Here is a 6,696-nt window from a genome sequence, read left to right on the forward strand (position 1 = left end):
CCAGCCCTGCCCCTACCCACCTCCCAGTACTGCCCCAAGTATCATTTGCTAAATAATTTGTATGGAATTTGTTCTTGTCTAATGACAAGAAAAGCAGTAAAAATAGATTCACTGGAGCCAGCAATAATAGACCCCCACCCTAGTAATAATATATCCTCCTAAGCAATAATAGGTTCCCCTCCCATCAATAATAGACCCCAGCCCAACGACAATAGGTCTTCCCATGCAACAATAATTCCCCTCCCAGCCATAATAGACCCTTCCTTAGCAACAATAGACTCCCCCAGCAACAATAGACTCCCCCAGCAACAATAGTTGTCCGCACAACAATAGACCCTTCACACGCCAAAACAATGGACCATCCACAACAAAATACCACCCTCAGCAACAAAAGATCCACCCTAGCAACATTAGTCCCTGCTCCACCCCCTGCAGCATCAACAGATCTCACATCGGTCAGCATTAATAGACCCTCCAGCAGCCAGCAACAATAGACCTCTCCCTCAAAAGTAGATTCCTACAAGCACTATAAGACACCCCCCAGCAACAACAGATCCCCGCAAGCAATAGAAGACACTCACACAAAAACAAATCCCCACCAGTGACCATATATCCCCCAGCAGACAGCATTAATAGACCCTCCAGCACATTCCTTGCTATTACATACATTTGGTGCTGGAGGTGCCGGAACTGTGTCCCCCCACGTTCCCACTGAAAAAAAGCCCTGATTATTATACAGGATTTAAATAGTGCCAACAGTTTATGCAGCACTTTATATATAAAAGGGAGACAATACAGTTACAATACAATAAAATACAAGAGGATTAAGAGGGTCCTGCTCAGAAGAGCTTACAATCTAATAGGGTGGGGCAGGGGGTAGAAAAGGTTGTAACTGTGGGGAATGAGCTGATGGAAGTGGTAGAAGATTAGTTGGAGACATGATAGGCTTTCCTGAAGAGATGAGTTTTCAGGGATCGCCTGAAGGTAGCAAGAGTAGGGGATAGCTGGACCGGTGGAGGTAGCGAGTTCCAGAGGATGGGAAAGGCTCTGAGGACATCCTGGAGATGAGAACCAATAGAAAAAAGCAAACAGATAAATAGCTTCCATATACATAATCCTTTACCCACAGTTAACAAATAAGAAGGAAGCCTACCCCCCACTTCAAAACAATAAGACATGGTCCAATTTGCTCTAGGAGGGGGAAAAAATCCTTCCTGATAATGGAGGTGGCAATCAGATATTTCTTGGATCAACTACTCTGGTGTTATTACCTCTAAATAGTAGTATCCAGTTATATTACATACATTTAGGAATGCCTCCAGGTCTTTTTGTAAAATAATCTACTGAGCCAGCCAGAATTTGTTCTTGAGGGAGTCTATTCCACATTTTGACAGATCTTACTGTGCAGACCAATTTGATGCAGTGTGCGGCATATGGTCTGAGCATTGACAGGCTGACCCTCCACCCCTTCAACCTCTGCAGCAATGCTGGCAACACTCATACGTCTATTTCCCAAAGACAACCTCTGGATATGTCACTGAGCACGTGCACTCAACAGCTTTGGTCGACCGTGGCGTGGACTGTTCTGAGTGGAACCTGTCCTGTTAAACCGCTGTATGGTCTTGGCCAGCATGCTGCAGCTCCATTTCAGGGCCTTTGCAATCTTTTTATAGCCTAGACCCTCTTTATGTAGAGCAACAATTCTTTTTTTCTGGACTGGTGCCCAGAACTGGACTCCAGGTGCGCCCAGGCCAGAGTCTTGTAGAGCGGGAGAATTATCGTTTTATCTCTGGAGTTGATCCCCTTTTTAATGCCAATATTCTGTTTGCTTTGTTAGCAGCAGCTTGGCATTGCATGCCATTGATGAGCCTATCATCCACTGGGACCCCAAGGTCCTTTTCCATCTTAGATTCCCCCCAGAGGTTCTCCCCCCAGTGTATAGATTACATTTACATTTTTGCCACCAAAATGCATTATTTTAAAATTTTCTACATTAAACCTCATTTGTCATGTAGTTGTCCTCCCCGTTAATTTGTTCAGATCTTTTTGCAAGGTTTCCACTTCCTTCTGAGAATATTTGCCCTGCTTAGCTTTGTATCATCCACAAATACAGAGATTGAACTGTTTACCCCATCCTTCAGGTTGTTTATGAACAAATTAAATAGGATTGGTCCCAGCACAGAACCCTGGGGGACCCCACTACCCACCCCTGACCATTCCGAGTACTCCCCATTTATCACCACTCTCTGAACTCGCCCTTGTAGCCAGTATTCAATCCATGTACTCGCCCTATGGTCCATGCCAACGGACCTTACTTTGTACAGTAAACGTTTATGGGGAACTGTGTCTAATCCAGATACACCACGTCTACAGGCCTTCCTTTATCTAGCTGGAAACTCACCTCTTCATAGAAGGTTAATTGCCCACCCTCATTAATTTGTTCAGATCTTTTTGCAAGGTTTCCACATCCTGCATCCTGCATCCTGCAAGGTTTCCAATCTTAGCCCTTGTACACACGGTCGGACATTCCGACAACCAAATCCGACAGATTTTGTCTGATGGATTTTGTCCGAAACTGTTGCATACACACAGTCGGACAAAGTTGTCAGAAAATCTGATCGTACTTAACGTGATGACGTTATTTCATTAGGATGGGACTACGTTCAGGCTAGTAGCCAATAGCTTTGGTCTAGGAATTTGATCTGAGCATGCGTGGCACTTTGTCCAAACGAAATTCTCTACACACAATCGGACAAAGTCCGATCGGATCATGTTGTCGGAAAATGTTATAGCCCAGCTGGAAAACTTGGTCCATCGAATACTCCAACGGAAACAGTCCGATGGAGCCCATTATCCGACAACACGGTCCTATCTGACATTGTCCATCGGAATGTCCGACCGTGTGTACAGGGGCTTAGACAAGTGTCCCCATTGAAAGATTTCCCCTGGCCTCCTGTTCCAGTGACAACTGCCAAATTCTGGATTTCCTGTACCGTCCATAGGCCTCCGGTTATGTAGGGAAGCAGTAAGCCGCATTTTAAATATCCAGAAAGAGCTGCTCAGTTCAGCAGAATTATCTATTTTATGGGTTTCCCAGCTGCTTCCATTGTAAAGAACAGGAGCAATAAAGTTTTTTTTTCCGTGCCATATGTCTAACAGAATGATATCATTTTGAATGTGCTTGTAAATACAATAAGAGTCAGCAATAAAGCCTGTTTGTTTTTGAATAAATCGTTCCCTCGCTGAATACAGTTCTGCAGAAATGGCTTCCTCGTGAATTTATGAAAACACAGAAAAAGAAAAAGAAAAAGTTTTCAACGTGGTTTTAAAAACAAAGATGACTGATAAGCCTATTTCCTTTGTGAATATAATTCATTCATGTCTGGTGTGCCGGTGTGACTAGTGCTACGTCTGCTACAACATATCCATCACTTGGCCTAATATTGTTTATTTATAAAGATAGAAAATATTCCCGCTGAGTGGAACAATGAGGTGGAAGCAATGATATACCAAAGAGGAAATGGATATGATGGCAAATTGTCCCAATGGTATACCAGATCCTGTTCTGTCTGAGAAAAGACAGCAATTCCAGGGCTTTAGAAATCTGTGTGTTAATTCCTCGATGAAAGTTAAGAAACCATGCCATAAAGTTTTGTCTTTTTTTTTCTTTTTTTTTTTTTTTTAAACAGCCGTATTTAAAGACAAGCTGCGACTTAAAGAGTAACTCCATTTTTTGGAGACAAAAAACATTCCCCTCTGGTTGATCAATGCACATTGCACAGATTTTAATAAAATTTGTTACAAATTCCTACCTTTTGTAATTTTGAATAAACAGAAGTTTGTTTGAACATGTGAGTGAATTCGTATGGAAGTGATTTTATAATTGGAAATCAGCTGCAGCACTTGCAGGGTTCTAATGCAGAAAGTGGCACGGTCTGCATCCCTTTAGATGTGATATCTCTTTGGGAGTATCTCACCAAAAATGAAATGTTTGTTGCAGGGGATGCCCAAAATATGACTTGCATTTTTAGGTTAGATTTCTTGGAAAATCAGAGAGCCAATCACACAATATAGACAAAGGATTTGTTGCGCTCAATTGAAAATAAACAAAAAAGCGAACAAGCTGCTCCCACAGTATTGCTGGTTACAATATGCATAATGTGGGTTGAAAATGTGGCGCTCAATAATAATATAAATACAATTAATAAAATTAATTCTTCTAAAATTTTAAGAAAATAATATATGTGAATAGTCCAAATGAGAAAGAAATTCCACCTATCAGGAACAATTAACCATCCACCATTTTCAACCCACAGCCAATTACACAAGCAGGAAATTACATATTTTAGGGGGAGGGGGGGGGGAAGTAATCTCTGTACACCCTCTGTGTAGAGTACACCTCCAGGTTGCCATGTTGCATAGAATTTTACAGAAGATGACAGTTCTGTAGATTGAATAGGAAAGGTGAATTTTAATAACATTCAGTTGTATAATATATATATATATATATATATATATATATATAAATATATATATATATATATATATATATATATATATATATATATATTAGGGCTGTTACTGATTAAAATTGTCATGTTCGATTAATCTTTTTTTTAAATCGATTAATCGACTAATTTCAATTAATTATAACGCACATACAGATCCAACTACTTTGAGCTGATCTCCTTGCATTGCAACTCTGCATTAGTCAGTGGTAAATGTGGTATACACTATATACAATCACCCAACACTTGTTAATTTCCACAATCCATGACTTAACTTCACAGTTCACACAAATATGTTTTAAATCCAAACTGTAGCACTGATGTAAGTCATTTTTTTTTCCACAGTAGCGTGACAATCCCTCCAACTCCGGTCTAACTAATCATCTCACCTTATGGCATGGACCCCTGTGCAAACAGGGGGTCATGCAAGTGGGTATCAAAAGGGTTAACACGGACCATAAACTCCTCTCACGTCTCCTTAGATCTCAGCAAGGACGCCAGGTCATGGGTAGAAAGAAAAGATCCAAGTGCTCACCGCTTAAGTATAAGATTTCATTTTTGTGCTCAAACACAAACTACTCACATAAAGATGATAAAAACACAGCATGTAAAGACGACAATTGTGTTAGTTCCGTAGGGCAGCAGCGGGTGACGTCATGTGTAGCTCCTCCCCCGTACGCGTTACGTTCAGTCAGAACTTCGACATCACTGGACTCCTCCCCCCCTTCCGTTCATTAGCAGACAGAGGCACTTGGGGAAGGGGGGAGGAGTCCGGTGATGTCGATGTCCGTGACGTCACCGGATGTCCGATGGAACTCCCTGAAGACCCGGAAGCTGGAGGAGAGGTGAGTACCGATCAAAATAATTTGTCAATTAATTGATTTCACAGCCGATATATTTATTTATTTATACAGCGTGTGTGTGTGTGTATATATATATATATATATATATATATATATATATATATATATATATATATATTTAAATATATAATATTTTGTAGGCGCTATAACTTTTGCACAAACCAGTCAATATATACTTATTGTGATTTTTTTTAATGTAGAAGGATATGTATATCGACCTAAACTGAGTAAAAATTTGCTTTTTTTTTTTTTTTTAAATGGGGATATTTATTATAGCAAAAAGTACAAAATATTGTGTTTTTTTCAAAATTGTCGCTCTTTTTTTGTTTATGGCACAAAAAATAAAAACCACAGATGTGATCAAATACCACCAAAAGAAAGCTCTATTTGTGGGAAAAAAAGGACGCCAATTTTGTTTGGGTGCAGCGCAGCACGACCGCACAATTGTCAGTTAAATCAGCGCAGTGCCGAATCGCAAATAATGGTCCGGTCATTCGGCAGCCAAATCTTCCGGGGCTGAAGTGGTTAAGGAGCATCTGTTATAAATGTAAAACTAATGCTACAAGTATACAGTAAAGTATATGTTCCTAGAGTTGCCTGCATAAATCTGCAGCAGTCTCTAATACACCAATGCTGGGCCATTCTGGCAAAGCGTTGCCACTTTACGATATCCCCAAAACTTGCCCACTTTTTTTTTTTTTGCTTCCTGCCTATTCTGATTCACTAGTAAGGCAACCCATAAGAATGAAGGTCCAAAAGTAATGCATGTGGGCAGGAGATAGCAGCAAGCTCTGACATAACTTGGGGGTGTTGATGCTTAGCCATAATGGGCCAGAAATCTGATTTCATGTTTGGATGGCTTTTCCTTTTATTTCACACACCCAAAATAAATACTGATCGCGAAATTTTCAATGTATGTGTGTTTGTAATTAACAGATTGTAAACGCATTTGTGATTAGGAGCCAATGTGGAAGGTTCAGAATTCTCTCTATCTGCAAAAAAACAAGTATGAAGGTGGGACTTTATAAGTGTTGAAAACACCCTCTCAGAATTGATACCAATACATATGTAAAGATAAAAATAATTTCATTACAATTGGAATATTAAAAAAAGACAAATCGGGGGATGTAATCCCATTACAATCAAGAAAATATATCCACACATAATACTCCAACTAGTACACCCCTGAATACAAAGAATTACCGCTCTAAGGTAATGACTTCTCCCACAACAGCTGTCTCCACAATCCCACAGGGTGCCGGCTCTGTTTTCAACAGGAACTGAAGTAGAAAAGATGTAGCTGGATAGCCGCACTCCGAATTATT

This window comes from Lithobates pipiens, unplaced genomic scaffold (genome assembly GCF_037356315.1).
Source record: "Lithobates pipiens isolate NorthernLeopardFrog02 unplaced genomic scaffold, aLitPip1_a1.2 Scaffold_8, whole genome shotgun sequence".
Classification (NCBI taxonomy): Eukaryota; Metazoa; Chordata; class Amphibia; order Anura; family Ranidae; genus Lithobates; species Lithobates pipiens.